Consider the following 15,367-nt stretch of genomic DNA (forward strand, 5'->3'; position numbering starts at 1 on the left):
ATTATTGAAAGACAGAAAATCTGAATTTTACCTTAATATATTGAGGTGGATCATCAAGAGTAGGACTACTTCCCTCCTGAATTTGGTTGTAAGTGACGACACAGCGTAATGTCTCAGCTTGAGCACAAACATAGCAGCACTCTTTATCTTTCAATGGAAAGTGTAACAACCAGAATATTTACCTCGGATCTTGTTGCTCCACCAATTACGAATAAAAAGATCCGCTGTCCCATCTTTTTGTAATCAGTATTGGCAGGCAGTTTTCAAGACTGAATCACTGGAAATCATAGAAGATAGAGATGATATATATAAAACTAAAATAATGGTGGCATTGAGATAAAACTGCTAAAATTCATGAACAGTAGTTCCTAAGTCAATACCTTGAATATCTATCCATCATCAGAAGTACGAGATTTGGCCCACTGTGCAGTCCGTCTTGATCTCATCGAATGGGGAGCTGTAGTAGTTGGTGGAATTTTTGAGCTAATTGATTTGTTGGCAGAGTTCATGCATCCGTACTCGTCTTTTGGCAAACCTCCTTTGGCCAACTGCTCCTGAGAAACAAACCAGATTAAATATGTAAAACAAGGTCTAGGATGCCCCAGATCCACCTTCCTATATGATGACAGTGTAATGCTTTTAATTTATAAGAACAAACAAACCTCTAACTTGGGATATATCCTTTCTTTCTGCATTTGTTTTCTGGTGAGCAAGGAATTAGTTACATTCAGGCCTCAGTACTACACTCATTGTTGCAAGCTTTACTTTTGAATTAATGTTTACCTTTGCTGAATCAAATTTAAGAGAGAAGGCACCCTTTGAAGTCTTTCTGGAATCTGCTGCTTCAATTAATTTCATATTTGTGACACTTTGCATGTCCTCTTCTGTTAATTTTGCCAACTAGAGAAAGTAGCGTCATTAGTATGGTTAGTCAGCTAGATATAGCCAAATAGCCATGGTATAATATAGTATCAGGATAAGCATAACGTCAGCTAGAGAAATGAGTTTTTTCATGCTCAATATGCAAATATGAACCGTCAATGTGTGTGTCAGATCCTATTTACTCAACACACACAAATGGAGTGGGGAGATACACAACCTGCATGAGTTTTCCTGCCTTGTACTAAACTTTTCTGGGCTGACACAACAATATATCATCAACTTATTCTCAGTTGATCCGTCCTGAAGGGTAAAGAAAATGATTTATCCTGCCATCTTAATGACAAATATAGCTAAATCGTTAGAAATTACAATGGAAAAGAAACATGGATGTTGTCTATAGGATAAGTACAAATGTGCAATGCAGTTTCCCTTTCTCCAGTTGAATATAATGGACTCAAGTTAATGAGAATAGGAGTTGAGCACATGTTCCATTATTTAGCAACACTGAAGCATATTCTGATTTCATGAGCAGAAATGCAAGATATCATAGTTATATTTCAGAACAGATGAAGTATATAAACACAAACCTCTGTTGTAATTGAGCTGCTTTGTTTTTGGAAACAAAGTTGGTCATCTTCTCACTCAACCGCTCACTAGCCTAAAATTTTAGGTAAGGTGGCAGATATGAGTAATTAATAGAGATCCTAGGAAAAGAGTCTTTGAAGGGAAAAATATGCATGAATGAGAAAACACCTCAGCGATATGAGCATGTCTGAGCTCAACCCAGAGAACATCATTATCTTCCAAGAGGACTTCTTTTTGTTCAGGCTAGGAATCTTGAAAGTCTCCAATTAGGCTGCTTAGACAAAGACATTTACCTCGTGTACATATTTATTTCCTTCCAGCTCAAGTAAATCATGACACATAGCATCATCGTACGTCCATTCATGAATGATGGGAGCGATCTGGAAATGTCCAACAAAAAAACAAAAAGATAAGAATAAGTTATTCTTGAGTAGATAAAGAGCTTTTTGGCACCTGATCAATTGATCTATCCACTATAAGTAAGTAATTCACAAGTTTCTGTTGTTGGGAACTTGGGAATGGAAGTTTTATAAGTTGTGATGTGCTTCCAAACTGCTTCTTAGGAATCAAATCTCGACTATTTTTACTCTCAGCATCCCCTTCCTTGGAAGCTTTTTTATACCTCACAAAAGGAAATTCCTGAAATTTAAATCTAGAGAGTTTAGGCAAAAAAATGATGATAACAAATGACATGAGCACAATCATGTTGATATGGGATTTGGAACATAAATATTTTATGCGGCATATGGTGAATATATGGAAACTTCTGTTCAACTCAAATTCATTGGTGCTGACACATTCCTCTGTAATGAGACAATTAAATAAACAATAACAAAAGTATTGATTACTCCATTACCTTTAATGAAGCAAAAACACTAGCAAGGCCATTAGATTCAAACATGCATCACCTTTGCGAGTATTCTCACCACCAAAGAGTTCATACAGTGCATTTTCTTGATCAGTTGTGAAAGTTTCTCTTTACATTCCATGATGCCAAAAGACCTTAATAGAAATCCATAAAGCATTCAGCTACCTGAGTATCTATGGGAAAGTACTCCAAATTCATCTGCAATTCGTCAAAGGCAACCAAAAAAAACATCCTAATACTGAGGATGCTAGTTACTACCTCTCTTAGGGCACCAATACGTGGCATAACACTACTATCACTCTTTCTTGATGTGAGACACCAGGTGTACTAAAGTATATATGATGCCCTGCAACCATAGATAAGAAGGGATGCTGTCACAGTTCATAAAACAATATCGAATACAAAAGGACTTTATAAAAATTCTTGGACACGTACTTCCTGTACAATGGTTCTCTCCCTGACATGTCAGACAAGGATAGAAAATTAATAAGTAATCAGTTCCAATATTATTGCTTAAACTGCTTCACTTCAAACAGTCATTATTATTTAAGGATGAGACCCCGGCAAGGTATTTATAAAATAATTGAAAATAATTTGGAATGACAATACTTGTTTCTCCCTGGCAGGCTGTATGAAGTATACTACATCCATTGAAGGCATGGGCTCTCTCCTTTTAAACAGTTCTTCCACCACTGCAGAAGGTGAAAACAACATACGAATATTGTAGTGTGAGATACCAGCCAAAAAAAGTTCTCGTAAAGCTTTCTTGCGGAAGGTCTTTGAGGTGAACACCATATATATTTGCGCCTAAAGGAATCAGACTAATTTACTCCACTATCACTTATTCACATTTTAATTTTAATTTGTTCGACACATAAACATATTTATGAATCATAGTACCATACATGGATTCGATTTGGAGAACACTCATCTCGTCATCTATATATACTCCAAATGCCTAAGAGCCCCTATGACTCTTTTCATCTTCGTGTCATTGCTCTAGCCCACGGCAAGAGCACGTCCGTGGTGAGCTGTTGTGCTCTTGTCGACGGCACGCCCCTGCTCGATAGCAAGGGCACCGCCGTGCCGAAGAGCACGTCGCCTCCTGATTGGCTCGTTTTTCTACCGTTAATTTTTTTAATTCATAAAAAATCGGAAATAGTCGAAAAATATATAAATACCCACATCCATCATCCATTATTTACATCAAATTATCTCTCATTTATACTTTATTTTTTTATGAATTTAATTATGTAATGTTTAATTTTTTAGTAATTTGTAATAGTATTTCAGGTATTTTTAATGCATTTTAATATTGTGAAAATATTTTTATTTAAATTGAATAATAGAATGGTGGGACCCTTGAACATGCTCTTGCAGAAGAGCATGAATGTGGGTGTTGTGCTTTTGTTATAGAGCAGGAAGTAAAAGTGGGTCCGGGCCTCTTGCGCAAGAGCATGGATGTAGATGCTCTTAGGTTTAGTGTTGTAGTCCCCGTCCACAAGATGGGCAAGCGATGCTAAAATTGTATCGGGAGCAAAACTGTTTGGATAGTCATGATTCACGTCTAAAATATTTAAATTATGCGTTGTGATGCAACTTTAAATCCGGTAAAGAATCGGGTTTCAGGTGGCTACTTTTGGCAGTCGTCTCGCTACCCATGACTCATATGTGGGCCCCCTTCCTTTACATTTTTTCAGTCTTTTTTTCTTCAGTTTACAACACAAACAATCTCAAAGTCCATGCAATTTTCATATGCAAAATCATGTTGCCTATGCAATGCTCAAATAGAGCTTATAACAAAAAAAAAACCGATTTACCTCAGCTATCAAAATAATGTACATGCATATCCGAAGAAATTTCGGATTTACCACAACAAAAAAAGAACTACAAAAATCTCCCATAGCCATGGAGGGATGAACGACGAGAAAGATATCCGGTGGCAGCTATATGAAAACTGTAGTAGAAGGGCTCTATCTTACAGCTGTACGATGTTTTGGGTTTTTAAGATATTCCATTAGTTGCAGACATTCTTGTAGCTGTGATTTTCTGGGTATGCTTCCTTTCTGGCACAGATTGAAAGAAAACCGTTGCAGCACATAATCGGGCAAGAGAAGAAGCTACACACATTTATCTGCTTCAGAAGAATTTTGATGCAAAATGGAGCCTAGACTTTGAGAAATGAATAGCATAGCAGCTCTGAGCCTGCTCCTGCAATGACAGTTAAATCATGGTCTGTTTTAGTTGGTCGATGAAGAAAATACTTCCAAGTGAGGCAATATAGATATGAATATTGCCTATTATAAAGATAAGCTATCTGTAGATGACGTGATGCATCACATACCAAAAAGTAATATGACTCGGTTTAACTGGGCAAGTTTCGGATTCCAAACTTTCTTCCTTAGCAGATGAATGAACCAGTCTTTGGAACTTGGAGATGAGAGGTTCTCATACATATCAACGTTAGACGGTTGTACATGTTGAACTCCGGTTTTCAAGTGCTCCATTTTGATCTCTGAGGCATCTAGGTTCTCCTGGTTGGGTAAAAGAGAGATACTTTTGGTAAAAACTACATCGAAAAAGAAAGGTAATTGATATTCGCGATGTTTTACATACTTCCATTGCTCTAATGGCTGCTTCGCGGCAGATGAGTGATATATCGCCCCTGTATAGCCTTCCGTGAGACAAGAGAGCTCACTGATGCATACATCAGAATTGCATGGCATCCGGTGCAAATGAACACGAAAGATATCCTCACGATCTTTTTTGCTTGGTGGGCCCACATAAAGAAGTCTATCAAATCGTCCTAACAAGTTAAGAAGCAATTACACAGGTTCTTGTAGACGCCAAGCAAAAAGAAAACAACACATTTGAGGAAAGATTAACAACCATAAAGGAACACCCGAACAACAGGAATAGATGGAAAGTTACCTGGTCTGAGGAGGGCAGAATCGATCTTATCTGGCCTATTTGTATCTGCAATGACAGTTACACTGCCTCTTTGCTGCAAGCCTGTCATCAATAAATTTATGTTGAGATGTATAGCAAACTATTTCTGTTCCCAAACAAACTTTATATTTAATTCAAATGAAAAAGAAAAAAGTTGCAAATAGAAATTATTGTCGCTTGGTTAGAGATGCTAGCTCATGAATAAAGGAATCTAGACAAATTGTAACTTATGGCAAGATGATTCTAGGTAGTTACCATCCAATTCAACAAGTAGCTGACTGATAACCCGATCACCGACTGATAGTCCATCGCTTTCTTTTCCGCGAGTGATAGCAAGACCATCAATTTCGTCAAAGAATATAATCGAAGGAGCATTAGCCCTGGCCGTCTAAGTGCGGGCTCAATACTGTCAGGACGGTTTGTAGCAGCAATAACTAGAACTCCATCACTTCTACTAATCCCATCCATTAAATTTAAGAGAGTGGCAACCATTCTTTGGGATAGCTCATCTCCTCCATCTTTACGTGCAGGTGCAATGGCATCCAACTCATCTATGAATACCTAAAATAATGATCATCAAGCATTTAGCACCTAACTGCATTAAGAGTACAGATGATAATTGGTGTAAAATCACAAAGACTGGTCTTTTTTGATCTGTCACACACCTTTCAAAATTTGAATGACAAATCACGAAGTTCTAAAAATTCATTGAGTTGGTGCACACATGTAAAATTTTGATGATGTGGATGAATAGTACCAAATACATGTATTACTGTGACGATTTGGATAACTAAACGGTGTCGTTTTGAGCCTGAGAAACTAATATAATAATAAAAAAGTAAAATAGAATAACCAGAAAGGTGGGAGACAAAGTAGAAATGGTCTATTCAAATTGAGAATTTTGAAAGGTTCTGGAAAAACCAGAAATGGCCCATTCTTCATGATTTAAAAGGCAATTAACCCAAATTGATAATTTGATACAGCATTCTACCAATCTGCCTCTTCAATAACGAAATGCTTATTCATCTAAAACTTCCATCCATATTGAAGAGAGAAGGTACGGTACTATTTGGGCTCAAATATTGCATAGAATTCATGCATCCAAGATGGTAAAAGCATTACAGTGATACCCATTATTTATAGAAGTGAGCATTTTATATCAAAGATTCATAATCAGTCTAAGTAACCTGCAGTTGATTTTCTTGTATGAATTTATGCCATACATTTATTTATTTATTTTCGATATGATGATACATTTTCCACATTCATTCTGCCAAAGAAAATGAAGACAAGAAACTTACCACAGCAGGTGAGGCTTTGATGGCAGTCTCAAATACTTCATGCAATGCTTTTTTCAGTTTCTCCATGGTGTTGACTAATAATTTCTGGTCCATTCACAGAAAACATGTTTACACCAGCATCACGGGCACATACTTGAGCCAATGTAGTCTTTCCAGTTCCGGGGGGGGGGGGGGCATGAAGAAGGACTCCCTTTGTAGGCCGTAAGCCCAAGCTTGCAACTGTCATCTGCACAGCTGATGAAACTATGATATCTTTTAAAACAGAATATTCTTTAGTAAGGCCTCCCAACATCAAAAGGTTGGCTTCCAGATTTTTTCTGATGGGGCCATGCCCCGCATCTGGATCTTCCATATAGCCTCTCATTGAAGATTCAACAACCACATCACCTGCAGATAGAAAATTAATCTTTGTACCACCATCAATAGAGAAAGCAGATAAGACATATTTTCCATTGTCCAAACCCCGCGCAAGAAATTCACTATTACTATTCCGAATTTCACCATTTGAAGACAATCTTTCGGGACCCATAACCTGGAAAACACATAGCTCTGAAAGTACAGGGACCGCAACAAAGTTGCCAGAGAGTAAAATCCGTGAACATAACCATGATCCAACGCATGTCTCTAACAGTTTCCTTGAGGAATCATCCCTTAAAATTTCATCCATGCCATATATGTTAAATGCTGCACTAGAGTAAGTCATCTCTAATGTTGACTTGTCATAATTCGACATGTGAGACTCTGCTGAGCAAGGAGAGCTAATTTTAGACTGTGATACAGATGGTGTCTTTGGGGATGAAATTTTACTGTTTTCAGCTTGTCTGTATGCTAGTTCATTAAAAGACTCGAGATGAGAAGATGTCTGCATCCCAGTTTTATTTTTGTTACCCTTCAAATATACTGGAGATAGATAAATCTCCATTTGGCTGTCTACTGATATATAACTAGCTGCAGGGCCACAGCGGGCACCATTTCCATTCCCAGTCAAGCTATGACGCTTAACAGGATAAACAAAAACTACCCTGCCTGAACATGGACTACCCATAGTGCGCGAAAGGTTCAAAGACAAGCGCACTTCATTTTTAGAAACCTGCATGCAGAGAAGAGATCCAATAACTACAGAGAAGTAAGAGATGTTTAATTATGATTAGCAACAGAAGATAAATCTTGTAAGATTAGTTACCACAACCATTAGTTAACTTAAAGTAGCATTGCTTCACATAGATATGGTTCTTTCCTAATGTTTGTTTGTTCCCTACTGATGCCATAGCTGGGAGTTCTGTATACCATATTTTGGAGTTATGATTGTAGAGTGTAGTGTACCTAAATTGTAATTAATGTACTTAAATGCCGATGCTGGAGAAGGATCTAGTCTTTTTGAAAACTGGATTATAAAGTGTATAAACCCCTGGCACGTGGAGAAACAAACCTACACACTAAAAGAGATCACAGCACAAGTACTGAACAGCTAGAGTAATATCCAAACCTTAGTTGATGGGAATACGGTCGCAAGAGCAAAGATGTTCCAGGTTCATCAGCCAAATTGTCGGTAACATCAAACCCAAAGCACTGAGCACACTCATCTGATAGCTTACACAGGGGATATCCGCTCATACCTTTGTCCGAAGAAGACAAAGAGACCTGTCATAAACCATATCATAGACAGAGACACCTTTTATAAATTAAGTGCACATCAGCTGTAAATCAATGAATCGCAACTAGTACATAACTAAGTGAAAGAAATAGCTGTCCAGCATATATGTAAATAAAAAATCTAAGGGCTTAGGTAGGGAAACAACACCAAAATCAAACGAAACCCCAAATACATATACTAACAGTATTAGATAACAATATTGTGAATTGAAAAGGAAACGAACAAATAGAACTGCAAATTGAAAAAAAAAAGAAAAAAAAAAGAGCTACTATTACCGATACAAGGGAGCCTAGGGGAATCGAGGAAGAAAGCATGGCTGTTTCAGACAGCCAAATTTTGTATTCTCTGGAGTTCAAAACGGCGTCGTGGACAACTGTGCCGACGAAGGCCGTTGTGGAGATGAGAGATGGGAACTGAGCTGCAGCTTCATCGAGAGAGTGGAGCAATTGTTCGTGCGTCGGAGCGAATGGCGACGACGGTAAAGAATAAGGCGAGGAGAGCACGTTGCTTTGGACGGAATTTGAGGTTTTTGAAGGTGTTTTCGAGTTCTTCATGGTCGGCATTGATAAAATAGGTTTAAGACAAGGTTTTGGGGAAGAATTTCATTCGATCTTATTTCATAAGGAGCAGCTATACACGCCCTTTTATAGGCTTTACAAGCATAATACAATTAAGGTAAGTTTCGTTACCCTAAACCTAATTCCATATACATGGTAAATATCAAAAGCTAATCTTTCTATTAATTGTGATTGTAGGAAAATCAGCCCATTGATTCTTTGTGATCTTTTCCTTCCAACACTCCCTCTCAAGTTAAGTGATGAGATCACCAATACTTAACTTGTCCAATACACCTCGAAAAGAGTTCGAATTTACTGCCTTTGTCAAGATGTCTGCCAATTGATCCTCTGACTTGACATAAGGCAATTCCACTATCTTTGCATCAATTGTATCCTTTATGAAGTGTCGGTCTACCTCCACATGTTTAGTTCGGTCATGTTGAACTGGATTTTCCGAGATACTAATGGCAGCCTTGTTATCACACAACAGTCGACATGGTTGCGTGGATTTGAGTTCGAGCTCTGTCATCAATCTTCTGAGCCATAGTACTTCTGTCAATCCACTCTTGATTCCTCGGAATTCTGCCTCGGCACTTGATAATGCCACTACCTTTTGCTTTTTACTTCTCCACGTCACCAAGTTACCCCCTACAAAGGTGAAGTATCCTGCTGTCGACTTTCTGTCATTCGGATTTCCTGCCCAATCTGCATCAGTATAACCATGTATTTCCAAATGCCCATGCTTCTTGAACAGCACTCCATGGCCCCGGGTGCCCTTCAAGTATCGTATTATTCTCAACACTGCTTCCCAATGTTCTTCTTGTGGAGCATGCATGAACTGGCTAACTACTCCAACTGCATACGCAAGGTCTGGTCTGGTGTGGGATAAATATATAAGTTTCCCAACTAACCGCTGATACCTCCCTCGATCAGCGAGTTTAGCTCCTTCACGGATCTGTAGTCCATGATTCTGGACTATTGGAGTGTCCACTGGTTTGCAATCGATCATTCCGGTTTCTGCCAAGATATCAAGCACATATTTCCTCTGGTTGATAAAGATCCCTTGCTTTGATCTAAGTACTTCTATCCCCAAAAAATACTTTAGGTGACCAAGATCTTTCATCTCAAATTCCTTGGACAGGTTCTTCCTTAGCTGCTTTATTTCTTCTTCGTCATCACCAGTGATAATCATATCATCAACATAAATAATAAGACATGTAATCTTACCATTCTTCTTCTTAAGGAACAATGTGTGATCTGAGTTGCTTTGGCAGTACTCATATTTCTTCATTACTTCAGTGAACCTCCCGAACCACGCTCTCGGAGACTGTTTGAGACCATACAATGTCTTCTTGAGCTTGCAAACGTCCCCGTTTTGAAAGTCTCCCGTAAATCCAGGTGGGGGAACCATATAAACTGGTTTGGTTAATTCTCCATGCAGAAATGCATTCGTCACATCGAACTGGTGTAACGGCCAGTCCCGGTTAGCCGCTATCGAAAACAACACCCTCACTGTATTGATCTTCGCAACTGGTGAGAAAGTCTCTGCATAGTCGACACCATAGGATTGTGTGTACCCTTTTGCTACGAGTCTTGCCTTATATCGGTCAATGGATCCGTCGGGTCTTCTTTTGATTGTAAATACCCATCTACATCCTACTGTAGTAGCCCCTTTTGGTAACTTGCTAACTTCCCAAGTCTTGTTCTTTAACAAAGCATCCATCTCTACAAACATGGCATCTCTCCAATGTTTAACTTTCCATGCTTCCTCGGCTGTATAGGGGATCTCCTCTTCCTCATAGAGTGCTGCTTCAAATGCTCTAGCCATCTTGGCCAGGTTCCCTTTCACAAAATTAGCCACAGCATACTGGCTTCTTCTGCCCGTTCTTTCGGGTGAGAATCTCTTTGGTGGAATTCCACGATTGCTTCGTGGTGGGAGGATGTATCGACCTGTACTCTCATCGAGAGTAGTGCTTTCATCAACAGTTTCTGTAACAACATGATCAGTAGTGCTATTCTCATGTTGTTACAGTTTCTGTAACAACATGATCAGTACTGGCTTCTTCTGCCCGTTCTTTCGGGTGAGAATCTCTTTGGTGGAATTCCACGATTGCTTCGTGGTGGGAGGATGTATCGACCTGTACTACTCTCATCGAGAGTAGTGCTTTCATCAACAGTTTCTGTAACAACATGATCAGTAGTGCTATTCTCTTGAGGTGGATCAGAAATTACCTCGGATGCCTCGGATATCGGTTGAGGCAAGATATTGGAACGCGGTTGAGAGGACTCTGTAGTGATCGAGACCTGCTCGGCGGCAGTGCTAACTGGTTCTGTTGGATCCTCGTTGGAGTAATTTGACTCGGGCACAAACCAACTTAGGTAGTCTACTGTGTTGTATGACTCACTCTCCCCCTGACTACTAAGGTGGTTTTGGTAATAAAACTCGGTTTCCAAGAAGTTGCAATTCATTGTGGTGACCACTCGTTTTGTAGTGGGGTCATAGCATCTATATCCCTTTTGGTTAACCCCGTAGCCCACAAAAACGCATTTGGTAGCACATGGTGACAATTTTGTTCTCTCATGTTTGGGAATATGGACATAAACGGTACACCCAAAAACTTTTGGTTGAAGGCTAAGGTGTGGAGGTATTTTGGTGAGTTTGGAGAGAATGTCAAGAGGGGTTTTTTTGTTTAGGATTTTCGTGGGAAGTTGGCAATTGCTTCGGGCCAGAAGTGTGTGGGGACTTCGGATTCAGACATCAAGGCTCGGGTTATCTCGAGAATGGTTCTGTTTTTCCTTTCTGCTACCCCATTTTGTTCTGGAGTATAGGGGCATGAGGTTTGGTGGATAAGGCCTTTTTCAGTGAAGAAATCTGTCATTTTTTGGTTCACAAATTCTCTCCCATTATCGGATCGAAGAGTTTTTATCGTGGTTTGGAATTGGGTTTGGATAAGGTTAAAAAACAGAATGAATTTATCGACTACGTCAGACTTGTGTTTTAGGAAATATATCCATGTCATCCTAGTGCAATCATCTACAAAAATCACAAAATATCGCAAACCATTCCCCCCAACAATAGGTGCAGGACCCCACACATCAGCATGAACAAGGGAAAAAACAGAATTCATATGAGTATTTGAAGGTTTAAACGATTGTCTGTGGCTCTTGGCCAAAACACAAGTCTCACAATTAAAATCTTTTGGAATAGAGAGTTTAGGGAAAAGTAAACTAAAATAACCAGGGGAAGGGTGTCCCAGTCGTTGGTGCCAAAGCCAAATCTCTCTTTTCGTGGACCCGTGAGCCAGCATCGCACTGCCTTGTTGAGCTATCTCATCCACGTAGTAGAGTCCTTGGCTCTCAGTGCCACGCCCAAGTATCTTCCTCGTCCGAATATCCTGCAAAATACAGAAGTCGGGGTGCATCAGCAATGTACAGTTCAATTCTTTAGTTACATGGCTAATGGACATCAATCTCTGAGACAAAGTAGGAACATAGAGACAATTTGATAATCTCAAAGTCGGGGATATTTCAATCGTGCCTGCCCCAGCTACGGTAATCAATTCACCACTAGCAGTCTGTATGTATGTTTTAGTGATATTACTGAAACTAACAAAATCACTCTTATTTGGTGTCATGGTGTCGGTTGCTCCACAATCAAATATCCATCCCTTTTTCTCATCCCCATTATCCCGTTTTACTGTAAATGCAGCGGAAATATGGTCCAAAGGCTCAAATCGATTTTTCAATGGGATAGGACTAATTTGCACAGTTTTTGAACAATCAGGGGGTTTTTCACAATAATCTATAATCTGGGGGCAATGATGTAACATATCATATTTCTGGGGTCCATTTTGCAATTTAAAATATGTTTGAGGGCTTGCATGCAAGACATGGGGTACTGGGCGTAATTTAGAACAGTCTAGGGGAGGTTTATGTGAATTGTGGTGTTTTGGGGTATAAGCATGAAATATGGGTTAGGGTTCTCAACCCCTAACCCGTTACCTCCGAAAGCTGCGCCGTCTTCCCCTTGCCTGCTCCTTGATTTGCCGGCGAAATTGCCGGCGCCGATTACTCCTCCACCGCTCCCGCCTCCGCTGGGAGCTTCTGGTTCATCCCTTTGTTTCCCCCGTCCGACTATGTCACGATTTCCAGCAGGTTTAACCATTTCTTCACCGGCGGATATTCCGACCACCATTCTTGCTTTAGCCGTTTGTCTCTCTTCCCACCACTCGGGATATCTGTGCAATTGGAAGCACGTTTCACGCGTGTGTTTTTGCATTCCACAGTGGGAACACCATAATCTTGATTTTTCCACCGGTTTGTTCCCCGGGCGGTGAGCGGTGGTGGTTTGCCTCGGGGGTCCATTTCGGTGACCACCTGGTCGATGTCCTTGAGTCGCCAGTCCATGTCCGATCCCCTGCGCATCTCCTCCTCCGTGACCGTGGGTGACCTGGTTTGGGGATTCCGGTGGCCCTAGCCGTCGTCGGGCAGCCTCCTTTTTAACCCACCCATAGGCAGTTTCTAGAGGAGGGGGCGATACTTCTTTGAGGATGTCTCGCCGGACTCCCTCGTGTTCATCGTTTAGTCCCGCGAGAAATCTGAGTAACCTCTTGGTGTTGGTGTAGACTCTGAACTGGTTCACGCCTTTCTCACAGCAATCGACCGGTTGCTTTTGGCACCGATCAATATTGATCCACATTCCGTGGATTTTGCGGTAATATGTCTCTAAATCCATATTCCCCTATTTGATTGTATTTGCCTTATCTTCCAGGTCGTAAACAAGGTAGAGGTCGGCCTCACTCTCGTAAGTGGTGGCTAGGCTGTCCCAAATCGCCTTGGCCGATTGGTGATGAGCGAAGTCAGCAATAATATCGTTCTCGATGTTATCCACAATCCAGGAGAAAACGATCAAGTCCGTCTCCTCCCAATCGTCGTACTCCTTGCTCCCTGGCAATGGTGGAGTTGGCTTTCCGGTTATATGGGAGTAGCCTCCCCTGCTCCCAATCGCGACTTTCATCAGCCGCGACCATAAAGGGTAATTTCCCCCATTGAGTTTGAACGCTACTGTCACGTTCTTACTCGCTCGTATCTTGTTGCTTGATGACTCTGTCTCTGTTGCTGGTTTTGTGTTGTCGTCTGACATGTTTTTGGTATGATTTGAATTGGTTGCTCACTGATTTTGTTGATTTGGCCGGGATTGGTATGGGCAATGATGAAGTAACAATCTGAGCCCTAGTTCTAACACTGCTCTGAAGTCATGATAAAATAGGTTTAAGACAAGGTTTTGGGGAAGAATTTCATTTGATCTTATTTCATAAGGAGCAGCTATACACGCACTTTTATAGGCTTTACAAGCATAATACAATTAAGGTAAGTTTCATTACCCTAAACCTAATTCCATATACATGGTAAATATCAAAAGCTAATCTTTCTATTAATTGTGATTGTAGGAAAATCAGCCCATTGATTTTTTGTGATCTTTTCCTTCCAACAGGCATGTTGTCGTAGAATGGAGGTTTCCTGTAACAGTTTCCCTTCGAGATGGAGATGAAGACGAAGAGGGGGGATGAGTGAGTGAGTGAGCAGTTGTTGGGAGTATAATTTTGGGAAAATTTACCGGGAATAAAGAAGTCGGCGCGCTAGCTAAATTCAAAGACAACTTTCTCCTACTTCAATTTTTCCTTGCTTCAATGGCGGATGGAGAAGCAAAATGCGTGATCGTAGGGACTAAGGTGGACTTATTTGGTTTTGGGCTATAAAGGCCCAACAGTAATTAATATAGTTAGCCCATAGCTTATTTTCTGAGTTTTCATCTTAATAACTATCCACTTATAAATAATTAGTAAATATTAATTCGCTTATAAATTCATATAGTAGTATTACTTATTTGATATGTATATGAATTTAAAATTTGATATCATGAACTCATGTACTCTTTTTTTAATCATGAATTTATGTACTCTCATTAGGTTGCGGTTTGTATTGTTTTGTGATAATGAGTGTTACTGTTTATAATTATCAATATAGATATGTATATCGTATTTAAATATAATATATTGTGCCAAATTAATTACTAAATAAATCAATCGAGGTCAATTTAGAGAATACTGAATCGATCAGCAGTTCACTTTAACTTCATGTTCCTCCAAAAACTAATTATAATGTTTTAATCATAATTTCGTCCCTTTTATGGAAGATGACATAACAATAATCGATGTCTCGGTAAATTGATATATATATATATATAATCCTATATATATATATATATATATAAGTTACTTGTAATTATTTTCCAGATTTGTTTTTGAAAAAAAACGAGATTATAGGAGTAATAAATACTTATGATGAATGTATATTTGATCATGTTGGTTGTATTTTGTAATTCGAAAATATCGGACTGTTTAGGTACCCACCTATCACTTTATTCATTATTCATTATCAGAGAAGGCTGGCTAAATTTTAACTCAGCTATAAAATAAAATGAACAACAAATGTAAATATAGATTATATTCATCATTATTGTAAATACTGTCTGTATGGGGTCAAAGATGCAACTAAAAAATAGTACTAA

At 39.4% G+C, this 15,367-nt stretch overlaps 2 pseudogenes; both read right to left on the minus strand.

Annotated features, from left to right (window-relative positions):
* Positions 1-389: 389 nt before the first annotated feature.
* On the minus strand, positions 390-3,130 carry LOC121760545 (annotated as a pseudogene).
* Positions 3,131-4,065: 935 nt separating this feature from the next.
* On the minus strand, positions 4,066-8,912 carry LOC121762122 (annotated as a pseudogene).
* Positions 8,913-15,367: the final 6,455 nt, after the last annotated feature.

Source organism: Salvia splendens, chromosome 13 (assembly GCF_004379255.2).
Source record: "Salvia splendens isolate huo1 chromosome 13, SspV2, whole genome shotgun sequence".
In the NCBI taxonomy this organism is placed as follows: domain Eukaryota; kingdom Viridiplantae; phylum Streptophyta; class Magnoliopsida; order Lamiales; family Lamiaceae; genus Salvia; species Salvia splendens.